Source organism: Triticum dicoccoides, chromosome 2B (assembly GCF_002162155.2).
Source record: "Triticum dicoccoides isolate Atlit2015 ecotype Zavitan chromosome 2B, WEW_v2.0, whole genome shotgun sequence".
NCBI classification, from domain to species: Eukaryota; Viridiplantae; Streptophyta; class Magnoliopsida; order Poales; family Poaceae; genus Triticum; species Triticum dicoccoides.
Genome location: NC_041383.1, coordinates 179,461,282 through 179,478,742, shown reverse-complemented (window position 1 = coordinate 179,478,742; position 17,461 = coordinate 179,461,282).

Below are 17,461 nucleotides of genomic sequence, written 5' to 3'. Positions count from 1 at the left end.
GCTACGAATTGTAGTGTTCTCAACCATCCGATTGGCTCTATCATAGGTTTCACGCTGGTCCTTGCCCTTGAGATTGAGAAGTTTAAAATGCGGAGGCTAAGCTGGATGCGTGAGGTTTTGGTTAATGTGCGAGCCGCACATGGCACCAACATGACACGAGCTTCGTCTGCCTGGTGCACAATCGGGTGAGTTGTCCAACACAACTAGGCCCTGCTTGGTATCTACGCCTCGACTTATGCGTAGAGAAATTAGGATCGGAGGGCGTACTACTAGTACTACTACTTTGGTGTGTTGCGTCAACTCGCACAAGTATGAAACACTTCGTGAACAAAGTAGCATATAAGCTCCCTCCGTCCGAAAATACTTGTCATCAAAATGGATAAAAAGGGACATATCTAGAACTAAAATACATCTAGATACATCAACTTTTATCCATTTTGATGATAAGTAGTACTTCTTACCCAAAGGAACTTTATATCCAACACACACAAAATATTTGTTCAACTGTTGGAAATTACTGATCTGATGTCGAAGTAATTGTTGAATCGCCACCAAAACCCACCATATCTTAAGCTAAAGTAGACCGAGCTAATCCCTATATTAGCATATTACTAAGATAAACAAAAGGCACTATAGAAACATTTAAGATGTGAACTTTTCAATCTGAATGTGGAGGGACACCAGCTTAGCCCCGGCCAGCAGCTTGGGCGGAACTGTGAAGAAGGTCAGTGATGTCTACTACACACCCTTCTTCTTGTAGACGTTGTTGGGCCTGCAAGTGCACAGGTTTGTAGGACAGTAGAAACTTTCCCTCAAGTGGATGACCTAAGGTTTATAAATCCGTGGGAGGCGTAGGATGAAGATGGTCTCTCTCAAACAACCCTGCAACCAAATAACAAAGAGTCTCTTGTGTCCCCAACACACCCAATACAATGGCAAATTGTATAGGTGCACTAGTTCGGCGAAGAGATGGTGATACAAGTGCAATATAGATGGTAGATATAGGTTTTTGTAATCTGAAATATTAAAAACAGCAAGGTAACTAATGATAAAAGTGGGCACAAACAGTATTGCAATGATAGGAAACAAAGCCTAGGGTTCATACTTTCACTAGTGCAAGTTCTCTCAACATTAATAACATAGATAGATCATATAACAATCCCTCGACATGCAACAAAGAGTCACCCCAAAGCCACTAATAGCAGAGAACAAACGTAGAGATTATGGTAGGGTACGAAACCACCTCAAAGTAATTCTTTCAGATCGATCTATTAAAGAGTTCGTACTAGAATAACACCTTAAGACACAAATCAACCAAAACCCTAATGTCACCTAGATACTCCATTGTCACCTCAAGTATCCGTGGGCATGATTATACGATATGCATCACACAATCTCAGATTCATCCAACCAACACAAAGTACTTCAAAGAGTAACCCAAAGTTTCTACCAGAGAGTCAAAAAAACTTTTGCCAACCCCTATGCATAGGTTCATGGGCGGAACCCGCAAGTTGGTCACCAAAACATACATCAAGAGGCACGTGATATCCCATTGTCACCACAGATAAACACGGCAAGACATACATCAAGTGTTCTCATAAAAGACTCAATCCGATAAGATAACTTCAAAGGGTAAACTCAATTCATCACAAGAGAGTAGAGGGGGAGAAACATCATAAGATCCAACTACAATACCAAAGCTCGGGATACATCAAGATCGTGCCATAGAGGGAACACGAGAGAGAACACAAGAGAGAGAGATCAAACACATAGCTACTGGTACATACCCTCAGCCCCGAGGGTGAACTACTCCCTCCTCGTCATGGAGAGCGCCGGGATGATGAAGATGGCCACCGGTGATGGGTTCCCCCTCTGGTAGGGTGCCGGAATGGGCTCCCGAGAGGTTTTTGGTGGCTACAGAGGATTGCGGTGGCGGAACTCCCCATCTATCTTGATATTCGATGGTTTTAGGGTATGTAGGCTTATATAGGCGAAAGAAGTCGGTCGGGAGGTGCTCGAGGGGTCCACAAGACAGGGGGTCGCGCCCTGTAGGCGGCGGGGGGTGGGGGGGGGGCGTGCCCCCTCTCTCCTGCGCTCCTCGAGTATCTTCTGACTTGATCTCCAAGCCTCCAGGATGATATTCTTCCAAAAAATCACGTTGCCGAAGGTTTCATTCCGTTTGGACTCTGTTTAATATTCCTTTTCTTCAAAATACTGAAACAGGGAATAAAACAGCAATATGGGCTGGGCCTCCGGTTAGTAGGTTAGTCCCAAAAATGATATAAATGTGTAAAATAAAGCCCATAAACATCCAAAAGGGGTAATATAATAGCATGGAACAACCAAAAATTATAGATACGTTGGAGACGTATCAAGCATCCCCAAGCTTAATTCCTGCTCGTCCTCGAGTAGGTAAATGATGAAAAACGGAATTTTTGATGTGGAATGCTACCTAGCATAATTCTCAATGTAAGTTTCTTTATTGTGGCATGAATGTTCAGATCCAAATGATACAAAATAAAAGTTCATATTGACATAAGAAATAGTAATAATTCAAGCATACTAATCAAAGTAATCATGTCTTCTCAAAATAACATGGCTAAAGAAAGTTATCCCTACAAAATCATATAGTCTGGCTGTTGCTCTATCTTCATCACACAAAGTAGTTAATCATGCACAACCCCGATGACAAGCCAAGCAATTGTTTCATACTTTAATAATCTCAAACTTTTTCAACTTTCACGCAATACATGAGCGTGAGCCATGGACATAGCACTATATGTGGAATAGAATGGTGGTTGTGGAGAAGACAAAAAGGAGAAGATAGTCTCACATCAACTAGGCGTATCAACGGGCTATGGAGACGCCATTAATAGATATCAATGTGAGTGAGTAGGGATTGCCATGCAATAGATGCACTAGAGCTATAAATATATGAAAACTCAACAAAAGAAACTAAGTGGGGTGCATCCAAATTGCTTGCTCACGAAGACCTAGGGCACTTTTGAGGAAGCCCATCATTGGAATATACAAGCCAAGTTCTAAAATGAAAAATTCCCACTAGTATATGAAAGTGACAACATATGAGACTCTCTATCATGAAGATCATGGTGCTATTTTGAAGCACAAGTGTGGAAAAAGAGATAGTAGCATTGTCCCTTCTCTCTTTTTCTCTCATTTTTTTTCTTTTCCTCTTTTTTCTTTCTTTTTTCTTTGGCCTTTCTTTTTTTGGCCTTTCTCATTTTTTTCTCATTTTTTCTTTTTGTAAAGTCCGAAGTCTCATCCCGACTTGTGGGGGAATCATAGTCTTCATCATCCTTTCCTCACTAGGACAATGCTCTAATAATGAAGATCATCACACTTTTATGGATTTACAACTCAAGAATTACAACTCAAAGCTAGAACAAGATATGACTCTATATGAAAGCCTCCGGCGGTGTACCGGGATATGCAATGAATCAAGAGCGACATGTATGAAGATTATGAAGGTGGTCTTGCCACAAATACAATGTCAACTACATGATCATGCAAAGAGCAATATGACAAAAGTAATGCGTGTCATATGAACGGAACGGTGGAAGTTGCATGGCAATATATCTCGGAATGGCTATGGAAATGCCATAATAGGTAGGTATGGGCTGTTTTGAGGAAGGTATATGGTGGGTGTATGGTACCGGCAAAAGTTGCGCGACACAAGAGAGGCTAGCAATGGTGGAAGGGTGAGGTGCGTATAATCCATGGACTCAACATTAGTCAAAAGAACTCATATACTTGTTGCAAAAATCTAGAAGTCATCAAAAACCAAAGCACTACGCGCATGCTCCTAGGGGGGTAGATTGGTAGGAAAATACCATCGCTCGTCCCCGACCGCCACTCATAAGGAAGACAATCAATAAATGAAATTATGCTCCAACTTCATCACAAAGCGGTTCACCATATGTGCATGCTACAGGAATCACAAACCCCAACACAAGTATTTTTTAAATTCATAATCACCCAACTAGCATGACTTTAATATCACTACCTCCATATCTCAAAACAATTATCCAGCATCAAATTTATCATAGCATCCAATTCACTTCCTATGATAGTTTTTATTATACCCAACTTGGATGCTCATCATTCTAGGACCAACTTTGTAACCATAGAAAATACCATGCTGTTCTAAAAGACTCTCAAAATAATATAAGTGAAGCATGAGAGACTAGCAATTTCTAAAAAATATAACCACCGCCATGCTCTAAAAGATATAAGTGATGCACTAGAGCAAATGACAAACTACTCCGAAAGATATAAGTGAAGATCAATGAGTAGTCGAATAATTGTGCAACTATGTGAAGACTCTCGAACATTAAGGAATTTCAGATCTTGGTATTGTATTCAAACAGCAAGCAAAGCAAAATAAAATTACATTGCAAGGATAGCACAACTCATGTGAAGAAGCAAAAACTTAGGCTCAACCGATACTAACCAATAGTTGTCGAAGAAGAAAGGTGGGATGCCTACCGGGGCATCCCCAAGCTTAGATGCTTGAGACTTCTTGGAATATTATCTTGGGGTGCCTTGGGCATCCCCAAGCTTGAACTTTTGTGTCTCCTTAATTCCTCTCATACTATGGTTTCTCTTTTTATCAAAAGCTTCATCCACACCAAACTCAACAAGAACTCGTGAGATAGGTTAGTATAAACCAATGCAAAACCTTATCATTTTCTACTGTAACAAATCACTAAAATTATTATTCAACATTGAATACTAAATGCCTCTGCATATTTAATACTCCTATCCTCAATAAGAATCATTAAACAAGCAAACATATGCAAACAATGCAAACATAACAACAATCTGTTAAAACAGTACAGTCTGTAAAGAATGCAAGATTCATCATACTTCCCTAACTCCACAAAATGTGAAACAAAATTCCCACTATAATAAATTTATCATATCTCATTATGCAAAAAGTTTCAACATTATATCATTCTCTGACTTTTCTATGGAATATTTTCAACAGCGGTAAACTTTCTGTTTTCAAACAGCAACATGTATACTAGCAAAATAAGTATGGCAAAGGCTATCCTTGACTTTTTTATTGAAAATAAAGATGCAAAACATTATCCTAAATAACAGAGAGCAAATACTAACAAAAGAAAATGACGCTCCAAGCAAAACACATATCATGTGGTGAATAAAAATATAGCTACAAGTAAAGTTACCGATGAACGAAGACGAAAGAGGGGATGCCTTCCGGGGCATCCCCAAGCTTAGGCTCTTGGTTGTCCTTGAATATTACCTTGGGGTGCCTTGGGCATCCCCAAGCTTAGGCTCTTTCCACTCCTTATTCCATAGTCCATCGAATCTTTACCCAAAACTTGAAAACTCCACAACACAAAACTCAACAGAAAACTCGTAAGCTCCGTTAGTATAAGAAAATAAAACCACCACTTATAGGTACTGTAACGAACTCATTCTAAATTCATATTGGTGTTAAACCTACTGTATTCCAACTTATCTATGGTTCATACCCTCCGATACTACTCATAGATTCATCAAAATAAGCAAACAACACATAGAAAACAGAATCTGTCAAAAACAGAACAGTCTGTAGTAATATGTATCAAACGTATACTTCTGTAACTCCAAAAATCATACAAAATTAGGAAGTCCTAAGAAATTTGTATACAAATCCGGAGAAAAAAGAATCAGATTAGTAGCACCTTTCTGTGAATTAACAAAACTAATTTACTGGGTGCAAAAGTTTCTGATTCTCAGCAGGATCAACACAACTATCACCGTAAGCTATCCTAAAGGTCTTACTTGGCACTTTATTGAAACAAAAGATATAAAACATGATTAATAGAGTTGCATAATCATGTGAACACACAAAAACAGTAAGGATAAATATTGGGTTGTCTCCCAACAAGCGCTTTTCTTTAATGCCTTTCTAGCTAGGCATGATGATGACAATGATGCTCACATAAAAGATAAGAATTGAAGCATAATGGGAGCATCATGAAGCATATGACTAGCAAATTTAAGTCTAACCCACTTCCTATGCATAGGGATTTTGTGAGCAAACAACTTATGGGAACAATAATCAACAAGCATAGGAAGGTAAAACAAGCATATCTTCAAGATTTTAAGCACATAGAGAGGAAACTTGATATTATTGTAATTCCTACAAGCATATATTCCTCCCTCATAATAATTTTCAGTAGCATCATGAATGAATTCAACAATATAACCAGCACCTAAAGCATTCTTTTCATGATCTACAAGCATAGAAAATTTATTGCTCTCCACACAAGCAAAATTCCTCTCATTCGGAATAGTAGTGGGAGCAAACTGAACAAAATAATTATCATGTGAGGCACAATCCAATTGAAAACTGAAATCATGATGACAAGTTTCATGGTTATCATTATTCCTAATAGCATACAAGTCATCACAATAATCATCATAGATAGCAACTTCGTTCTCATAATCAATTGGAACATCTTCCAAAATAGTGGGATCATCACTAAATAAAGTTGACACTCTTCCAAATCCACTTTCATGTTCATCATAATAAGATTCAACATCCTCCAAAATAGTGGGATCACTACTTTCTAAAGTTGACAATCTTCCAAACCCACTTTCATCAATATAATCGTCATAAATAGGAGGCATGCTATCATCAAAATAAATTTGCTCATCAAAGCTTGGGGGACAAAAAATATCATATTCATCAAACATAGCTTCCCCAAGCTTGTGGCTTTGCATATCATTGGCATCATGGATATTCAAGGAATTCATACTAACAACATTGCAATCATGCTCATCATTCAAAGATTTAGTACCAAACATTCTATAGATTTCTTCTTCTAGCACTTGAGCACAATTTTCCTTTTCATCATACTCACGAAAGATATTAAAAAGATGAATCATATGAAACAAACTCAATTCCATTTTTTGTAGTTTTCTTTTATAAACTAAACTAGTGATAAAACAAGTAACAAAAAGACTCGATTGCAAGATCTAAAGATATACCTTCAAGCACTCACCTCCCCGGCAATGGCGCCAGAAAAGAGCTTGATGTCTACTACACAACCTTCTTCTTGTAGACGTTGTTGAGCCTGCAAGTGCACAGGTTTGTAGGACAGTAGCAAATTTCCCTCAAGTGGATGACCTAAGGTTTATCAATCCGTGGGAGGCGTAGGATGAAGATGGTCTCTCTCAAACAACCCTGCAACCAAATAACAAAGAGTCTCTTGTGTCCCCAACACACCCAATACAATGGCAAATTGTATAGGTGCACTAGTTCGGCGAAGAGATGGTGATACAAGTGCAATATAGATGGTAGATATAGGTTTTTGTAATCTGAAATAATAAAAACAGCAAGGTAACTAATGATAAAAGTGAGCACAAACGGTATTGCAATGATAGGAAACAAGGCCTAGGGTTCATACTTTCACTAGTGCAAGTTCTCTCAACAATAATAACATAGATAGATCATATAACAATACCTCAATATGCAACAAAGAGTCACCCCAAAGCCACTAATAGCGGAGAACAAACGTAGAGATTATGTTAGGGTACGAAACCACCTCAAAGTTATTCTTTCGGACCGATCTATTAAAGAGTTCGTACTAGAATAACACCTTAAGACACAAATCAACCAAAACCCTAATGTCACCTAGATACTCCATTGTCACCTCAAGTATCCGTGGGCATGATTATACGATATGCATCACACAATCTCAGATTCATCCAACCAACACAAAGTACTTCAAAGAGTGCCCCAAAGTTTCTACCGGAGAGTCAAGAAAACGTGTGCCAACCCCTATGCATAGGTTCATGGGCGGAACCCGCAAGTTGGTCACCAAAACATACATCAAGAGGCACGTGATATCCCATTGTCACCACAGATAAATACGGAAAGACATACATCAAGTGTTCTCATAAAAGACTCAATCCGATAAGATAACTTCAAAGGGGAAACTCAATTCATCACAAGAGAGTAGAGGGGGAGAAACATCATAAGATCCAACTACAATAGCAAAGCTCGGGATACATCAAGATCGTGCCATAGAGGGAACACGAGAGAGAGAGAGATCAAACACATAGCTACTGGTACATACCCTCAGCCCCGAGGGTGAACTACTCCCTCCTCGTCATGGAGAGCGCCGGGATGATGAAGATGGCCACCGGTGATGGGTTCCCCCTCCGGCAGAGTGCCGGAACGGGCTCCCGAGAGGTTTTTAGTGGCTACAGAGGCTTGCGGCGGCGGAACTCCCAATCTATCTAGATATTCGATGGTTTTAGGGTACGTAGGCTTATATAGGCGAAAGAAGTCGGTCGGGAGGTCCTCGAGGGGTCCACGAGACAGGGGGCTGTGCCCTGTAGGGGGGAGGGCGCCCCCCTATCTCCTGGGCTCCTCGAGTATCTTCTGACTTGATCTCCAAGCCTCCAGGATGATATTCTTCCAAAAAATCACGTTGCCGAAGGTTTTATTCCGTTTGGAGTCCGTTTGATATTCCTTTTCTTCAAAATACTAAAACAGGCAATAAAACAGCAATATGGGCTGGGCCTCCGGTTAGTAGGTTAGTCCCAAAAATGATATAAATGTGTAAAATAAAGCCCATAAACATCCAAAAGGGGTAATATAATAGCATGGAACAATCAAAAATTGTAGATACGTTGGAGACGTATCAGTCAGCTGCTGCACGGTGAAGTCACTGGGATCCTTGCTGCTTGTTACCTCCATTTCCACATTGACGATGTCGGTCCTGCCTTTGGGCTCCCTCAGCGGGCCATTCGCCCACAGCTTGGCCAGGTAGTGCGGCAGTGGGGACGCCCCCGCTCTGATGCAGATGACCGACACGGAGATAGGTGCGCCGATGTCGAGCGCACCGTTGACCAAGAAAAACATGCGGCCGTTCTCCTCCACAAACAACAAGAGTCGTGGCTCCGATAGTGGCACTTGTAGTCGGAGCACCTTACCGTACTGGATCCTGTGCACGGGCATGGGATTCATGGTGCTGATGTGGTGGGAGAGCGCCGACGGCAGGCCTTCATAGCCGCAGGCGGTCACGGGGCATTTGCAGGGCACGAGAGGACACACGCTCTGGTGATCGGCGAGCTTGTGGTAAGTGACGTAGAGCCCACAGCCTTCGTGCGGGCACTCCACCCTCACCGACGAGAGGACAGTGTCCACCGCCGTGTTCCGCACGTCGAAGCCACCGCCGCGCTCGCACTTCTGGCACTATCGCTGATTCCCAGGGCGCTCGACGTGGCAGTCCGCGCAGGCCAGGTGCCCTCCTTGCACTACACAAATCAATCAAACAGCACATCAATCAAGAAACCTGCAGCTTGCTCGATCAGCCGAACGGACGAGGTGTATTCGAACCTCATACACTGGAGGCTTCAAGGGGCGGAGGCATAAGGGGCAGTGGAGCAAGGTGAGGTCCATCGAGACCATAGAGAGCTCCATCATCGAGTCCTGTTCTGTCTGCATGACCTCGCCCTCCTCGTGCACAACCATCTCTCGCTTTAGGGCCGAGGCATTACAAAGCTTTACCGTCACATATTCATACTACTTCAAGGTGCATTATAAATCAACACATGCAAGTATCAAAAGAAGAGTCACGACATGCATGCATGTGTTGTAATTAATGCATCGATAAACGCAAATTATTGAACTATATCGAGTGTAGTGCTTTGATGTGTCGCGTCAACTCGTACAACAACGAGAAGTTTGATTATCCTCTCCCTCACGGACTGAGCTCCGGTGCCTTAACTGCACCTGCCTTTGGCTGTATGACAGGTGGGCCACCCACCTGTTGGGCCCACCTGTCATACACATAAAGGCAGGAGCAAAAAGTCAATGAAGCTACGTCCCTCCCTCGCCCATGAGCGTGGTGGCTGGCAGGACTAGGAGAAGCTTTCGCTACACGCTCTCCCTCCCGCACGCGATGGACATGCAGCAGTTCAATTGATGTCAGATGGCTAGAAGCATACTGTAGTACTCCTCCGCTGAAGTAGTACTCCATCATTGTTTGACTTCCCGAAGAGGCGAAGATCCAAGCGCAGCCCGGACGCTCGTGTGGCAGTTTCATGTGTAGAGTAGTCTAGGATAGCATTTACCGTGCCTGTAAGCTTAAAATCATGGGGTCAGCTCCATGCTATGTGGCCATCTCGAAGCTTTTTTTATTAAAATAATCTTCTAGCCCTACCTGTCATCCTGGTGATTGTAGTTTGCACGCTCATCTGGTCAAGACAAGAATATATATTTTAATTTGTGGTGGGTAAATGTTAGAGGTTGCATCAAATAAATTGTACACTGCGGGTCTTTCACCCAAGTTTAGAGGCAAGCATGTGGGGCTAGGGCTATGGTGTGTCATGTCAACTCGTACAACAAGGAGAAGCTTGATTTCACTACTACACGCCTTCTCCCTCGCCCATGCGCGCGGTAGCTCGCAGACGAGGACAAGCTTTTGCTTATAGTACTACAACAAGCTATCCCTCCCGCTCGCAGTGGACGGACATGCAACAGTGGATTCAATATTGTACAAGCAGTAGTAGTAACATAATTCCGTCTTCTCGAAGAGGCGAAGAGCCAAGCGCAACCCGAACATGGCAGTTGCGAACCTTGGAACATGCATACAGCCAGGCTCTTGCATGAGACAAAATTGCAATGTGAGCCCACTATTGTAGTACTTGCTAGTATAGCCGTGTAAACCAGAAATGAGTATTTTCCTTTCTAGAGATTTCAGTAAGTGACTTGACTACACCGAGACGGAGTACATACGGAGCAAAATGAGTGAATCTGCACCGTAAATAAATACGTAGTTCTCTCATTTTCCTCTCCGCCTTGGTCGCGGTGCACAATATTGAGTATACCGACTAGTCCCTTTTTGACACACATTTAAGTTTTTTTTAACAAAGTACAGACGCAAGCGCTCATATACACGTGCATACACTCACCCCTATGAACGCACACACGCACACCCTACCCATATGAGCACCTCTGAAAGACTGAGTTGGCACTATCATCTTGAAATTTATGAAGTCACCATAGGCACCTCGTCGCCGACGGGAACGTCTCCTGACAGGCGATAGACGCAAGCGGCAGTCACCTCCATAGGTGCTTGAATGCCAAGGAGGGAGAGGGTAGCGGTTCTCGAGACGTTGAACGGTCAATGATGCATCCTCAATTACATGCAGAGGGAATTAATTGGAGAAGCAGAATAGAGCCAGCACAATGTGAATGCAACAGAGTTTGGTCTCTCATATAAAGGCGCCCCACCACTCCAATCCATCTACTCCTAGTCTCTGCGCAACACTGCTCTCTCCAATCCAAGACCAAGTGACCAGAAGCCACAAACACCTATGGAGGTGATGGACGCGAGCGGCAGTCGGATGTGCCAAATCATCCAAGGCGCCGGCCTGCAGCCCCGCACCGCGCAACATTTCCAGATAGTGCTGGCGACTGCCGGCGTCAGAGCCCTGGCTGACGCCGGCTTCGCCTCTTGCATGGACGACGTGATGGTCAACTCCATCTGTAAGTTCAGCGCGCGGATGACCTTGCCGTACTGGTCCAGCCCGCGCGCCCAGGCTCCTCATTGCCTGCCACCCTCATCGGCCTCCATGGTGACGAACTCTTTCAAGCCCTGGTGGCCCTGTAGATGCCAGAGGTCACGACGAAGAATGTGCAGCTCGAGGCCGCGCTCGCCGTGCAGTGCCTCGCCATGCAAGAAACTGTCGACCTGCACATCCACGTCTATGAGGAAATCGTCTACATAGGCCACTACAAGGCAAGCGAGGACAAAAAGACGTTGGCATTCTTCCAGCGGCTGAAATCTTTGGACACCATTGTTCAGAAGCACGTCGACCTGGCCATGAAAGCCGCTACTACTTAGCCGCCGTTCGGTGGGCCGGCGCCCTGAGTCGAGGAGGTGGACGTCTTTGATGGATGCATCTCTTCTTCCTGCCTCCTGTAACCAGCACTACATCGCCTCGTGGCCTTAATGTTTTATTAGTATAGTACTCCCTCCGTTCCCAAATATAAGTCTTTGGGCCTCTAGAAATAATGCAAGCCTGAAAATGAAATACCTAGAAAGGTGAACTAAATCTTTGGGCCTCTAGAAATAATGCAAGCTTGAAAATGAAATACCTAGAAAGGTGACCTGAATCTTTGGATCTCTAGAAGTAATGCAAGCCTGAAACTGAAATACCTAGAAAGGTGAACTGAACCTTTGGGCCTCTAGAAATAATGCAAGTGTGAAACTGAAATACCTAGAAAGGTGAACTGAATCTTTGGGCCTCTAGAAATATTTATTACCTCCTCAAGCAGCATCAAACAACTCCATGTGTGCACCACAAATCTATACCAAGTTTGATCAGGATCTACTTTTCCAAATCAGAACTAGCGCTAGAGCGAGCAAGATCAATGATATGGCTATGAGACAGAGAAGGAACGAACAAACTCACCCCTCTCGCGACCTCCCTGGTAGATGCGCCGCTGGCGCGCACGACAGAGGGAGAAAAATGACCGGTGAAGGGGGAGCGGGGCGACCTTCGAAGGCTGGAGGGAGAGGGCGGCCGGAGGAGGGCGGCGGAGGCCGGAGGAGAGAGAGGGCGAGCGGCAGAGCAGCGCTTGGGCGAGCGGCCTGATGGGGAACAGAGAGGAGTCATGTGAGGGGGGGGGCAGAGGGAGCGATCTGGTGCGCGCAGGGGAGATTTTTTTAGTTCTCTTTTAGTGGGCCCGAGGATAACTAACCCACTTAGAACCTGTCCACCGGGCTAGTTTTTTTAGCTGGGTTAGAGCAAAATAGCTCAAAAACTAACCCCTCCTGTTTCGATAATTTGAGGCTATTTCAACCCAAACTAGCTCTAACTCAGGGATCCAAACAAAGAGGAGTAGTACTGTACATGCTATAGTCTGGACCGTAGCACATTGTTTTTATGGCCATATCACCACATTGTTTTCTACTACTGGTTCACTAGGCTGCCGTGGTTCGCACTGCTGGTTCACTGGGCTGCCGTGGTTCGCACTCGTCCGACGTGAGTAGTAGTAGTATATAAAGCATGATTATTTGCTCCTTCTTACTACTTACAACGCCGACATGTGGGAGAGCCAGCATCTGGGTCGACCTGTCATGCACCAGATTAGAGTGCAGAATGGAAGGGGGCATCACCCCGATCGTAGCGGCAATAATTCATGACTATAGTGAGTAGTCATATCACAAGTCTTTCCAGCAGTAACGCGTCGTCAAATAGCACAGCCCGACCTTTCCAGTAGTAAGTAAGTTGAATCCGCTACTGCCTCACCCTCCTTGCCTCTTTGTCAAACCGCCTACGCGAAAACTGCCACACGTACTGCCCGGGAAAAGCCCCGCCCCCAACTTTTAACAACGCGAAAATAGTTCGAGCTTGTTTGTTCTATATAAATACTAGTACTGTATGTTTATTCACCCATGGGGTTATTCAATGAATGGAGGGCCAGGGAGAACAAGTGAACAATACTAGTACTACTAGTAGTAAGTAGGACTCGTACAATTAGTCACGTTAAATAGAGAGTTTCTTTTCTTTAATGCCACGTACACAAATTGAAACGCTTGTTGTGGAGAGAAATAGATAATCACTCCACTATATATGTATGCAAGGGCCTGAGCACTTGCTTTACTAGGGTTGCTCTCTTCATTCTCTCATCCTCTCCAGATCTAAACAAGACAGAGGTAGTGACATTTTCTCTCTGCTCACCATTGGTTACAGATCCAGCCGGATCCCTTCGGCCGGTGTGCGTAGAGGACTAAAAGGTGCATCGTTCACGCGGTCATCGCTGCTGAGGAAGGAAACCCACAGCTACCGGCGGGCCCTGATCGTCTAACCGTGCCGTTCTCTCTAACACAGCGCCGGCTCGGGAGGTCCTCCGACCCTTCTTCCTTCCTGCCATATTGTGCCCAATCGGACCTGTCGCCGCCGACATCCCGATGAACCTCAGGTACAAGTTCTTTGAAAGCAGCCTTGCTCTACTGCCCCAGCTCCCCACATGTCTGCATGCGCATCTTTTTCTACTTCCATTAGCTCTTCCAAATCCACCTAAATTTTTAGTATTATTAGAGGTAAAGCTACTTCATGCATTCGAATCTAGGACTTGGTTCAAACAATGAAGAAAGGGGGGAAGTCATAGCATGAATCTAGGACTTGATTCAAAGAGGAACGGGAAAGTGGTAGAGACCGGATACCCAACCAGTCTATTGGTTGAAAAGGGAAATAATGGTAAAACTCAGTACAAACTGGATAAGGAATAGATCTATTATTGGTTGAAAAAAGGATAGAAAGTGGTGGCTGGTGGACAAGTAAACAGAGTATCTCCAGGATGGGATTTGCTGCCCTCACATAGTAAAAGGTCTCCAGGATTAGATTTTTTGCCCTCACATAGTAAAAGGTCTCCAGGATTAGATTTGCTGCTCTCACAGAGCATGAACAAACTCGGCATCACCACTTTATGCCTCCTTGTAGGTACATTGTGCTTATACCAACCTTTTGCTGTTGTTAATGTAAGGGCGCATGTAAAATGAAGCAATCACAATGTTACCTTAGGGACATGTCTAACCAGTGTTATTGTTAATCTAATGCCTCCAGTGATATGATGCAACTAAACTGTGTTAACAAATGGTACTCCTGCTGTTTTCCCCAGTATGATAAGTAAGTTGCTTCTTTACGCTGCTGAGTGACATAGTGTCCCCATGGTCCCACGCCCTTAACCCAACTCTTTAGCTTCTGTTGATTTACTGTATCTGGTAAACAAGCAATGCCACCATTAAAGTAGTCCCATATTTGACGAATGTCATAGTTGATCGTAATGCTTCCGGTAACATGAAGCTCTGCCGATGTTTTAAAATTTCTACTGTCCTTGTGTGATTGCCATGAACATATTTAAGATGCGTCTTTTCATTTCGTGTATATTTCGTATATTCTTATTTACCAGCAACTGTTTACTTTCTATCTTTTTGTGCATATAGGGATATCCATTTCACCTTGTTGCTATTGTGACCTTTTGGTGAACTGCACAAAACACTTTTTTTGGAATGAGTGTCTTGTGTAGTTCAACTAAAATGTCACGTGGGCAACATCTCTCAATTTTGGTGGAACTGCACAAAATGGTGACTGGAGTTTCCAAAATCTCCGTCAAATTCTTTTGGTAATCTCGTGCAACATTTTATTAGCCTTTGCAAGATGAGTCGTCACTGTCACCACAATGGCACTTTATTTTAGTGGAACTGCACAAAAGGATAAGCAAATTATAGTTGCACCTTACATGAGCAGGACATCCAACCTTAATGTTGCTCAATTTTAGAGTAACTACTAAAGAAGAACCTACCAGCTCACGAGAGCAAGTACTTCTTGCTTCATTTCAGGTGAACTGCAGAAAAAGGCGCATGAATTGAATCATGGAGCTGCAGGTTGACCTCATCCGAGTGGAATTGCAGCTTCACCAGATCGAGTCGTGGCGGCATAGGGCCCCTCACACCGGTCAGTACTGTCCTTTATCAACATGATTGTGCTTTTTCATGCTGTGCCAACATTGTATTTTTTAAATAAAGGTATTCTATCGCAATCTTTTCTTGTTTTGTAAATAAAGTTTGCTTCAACTAGTGCCAATATTATAGTAATTTCAAGGGATGCGTCAAAGATTGACGCATCAGGAACATAGATAGAATTGGTGGCAAGAAGAAAAGGCCAATGTTTGTACAACCATCTCTACGGCTGCTAGAGTCCTAAATCCATGCTCTTTCTTCCCTAGCAAACAGGAATACTCTACTACAGATGTTGTGATGGTCAAGAGCATTCGCCAAGTTCTTGGGTTGTGTGACACGGCTAGCCAAGATGGATTTAATCCCGATATTCACTTTATCAAAAGGCTCTAATGGGTTGGTTCTGAATCTTGCAAGCTGGGAATCAATGAGATGTGTAGGCATCTTTGTTGTACTTATTATTTGAATCTTATTTGTTGGTTCTGAATCTTGGAAGCTGGGAATCAATGAGATGTGTAGGCATCTATGTTGTACTTATTATTTGATTCTTATTTGTTGGTTCTGAATCTTGCAAGCTGGGAAACACGGCATGATGATGCAGAGGACAGCAACCATAACAAAATGTTCAAACTTGGTAGTATTGTCATTGTGAAAGTGCAGCAAATGTGCTGATCATGTGCGTCCTGAGAATAATAATTCTAATTATTGTGCATGTTGATCCTGTGGCACTAATAGAACGAGCCAATGCATTACGTGTTTTAAGAATACATTTTAATTAAAGCTAATTTAATTTAAGTAAAGTGACCACTAACACTTGTTATTACAGTACCAATACAGACCCACTCGTGAACCGATGTGTGGCCGGAATATGAATGCGCCGAGGGAGCATGTTCTACCGGGCGTGCAGCGGGCGAGGGAGGGGTAGTAACTGTTGTCGCCTGTACACACTCAGTTTACTGTTGGATCCAGTTCCCCAAGAGCTGAAAAATGAACTGCTGCTGCCGCCTTCTCACTCGTTCACTTGAAGAGACTCAAATGGCGATCCGAGGGGTGAGCCTGCTGGATATGGACTTCAGCAAGGAGTTTACCTTTGAGTTCGCCATTAAGTCCCATGGCTGCACCAAGTTGAATTTGATGTACACCAACGATCCAGACTCGGTGAAGCTCTGCCTCGCCGAGTTCAAGTAGTACCTATAGGACGAGAAAGCACAAGGTCACAAGACTAGACCTTGTTGCCATCCATTTATCTCCTGATAGGGACCAGCGGATCGCAGTCTCCTAGGTATGCGTGCGGGACGAGGTTCTCATCTACCACTGCTGTTGGGCCATCAGAGGTTTTGGAGAATTCTCCCATTTCATCGGCATTGTTGACTGCACCTTCGCTACGGTGAAGAGAAGGAAGAACATGACGATTCGGCCATCTGGTGCAACAAGCTTGTCAACATCAAAAGCAATACAAGATCATCGGAAACGGGCAGGAGAAGGACTCCGTGTTTGACCTCACCGAGACCATCATCAACCCCTGCTACACCAACATGAAAGAAGACAACGATACCAAGGACCTGAACATGTGGGAGGTACCTCTGAATCTAGCCTACATGACCTACACGGCCAAGGACGCATACGCATGCTACGACATGTACAGGTGGATCTTGCACATGAGGGCGTGTATGCTTCCAGTAACCGACGAGTACACGAACACCCGCAGCATCATGATCAAGCGTGCCAGGAAGGTCTAGATGTTGTACTTTATCTATTTAAGCACCTTTATCATCTGAGTGTTTCATGCATTAGCGTATGTGTCGTAATTATCTGTTTTGTCCAAAATATTTCTTCTAAGAATCCATTAACCTGTTTGGTTTTTTTAGTGGCTATTTGCTTATGTATGTAACTAGTTCACTCGTCCGTTTCAAAAAAAAACTTATCTTTTACATATATATATATAC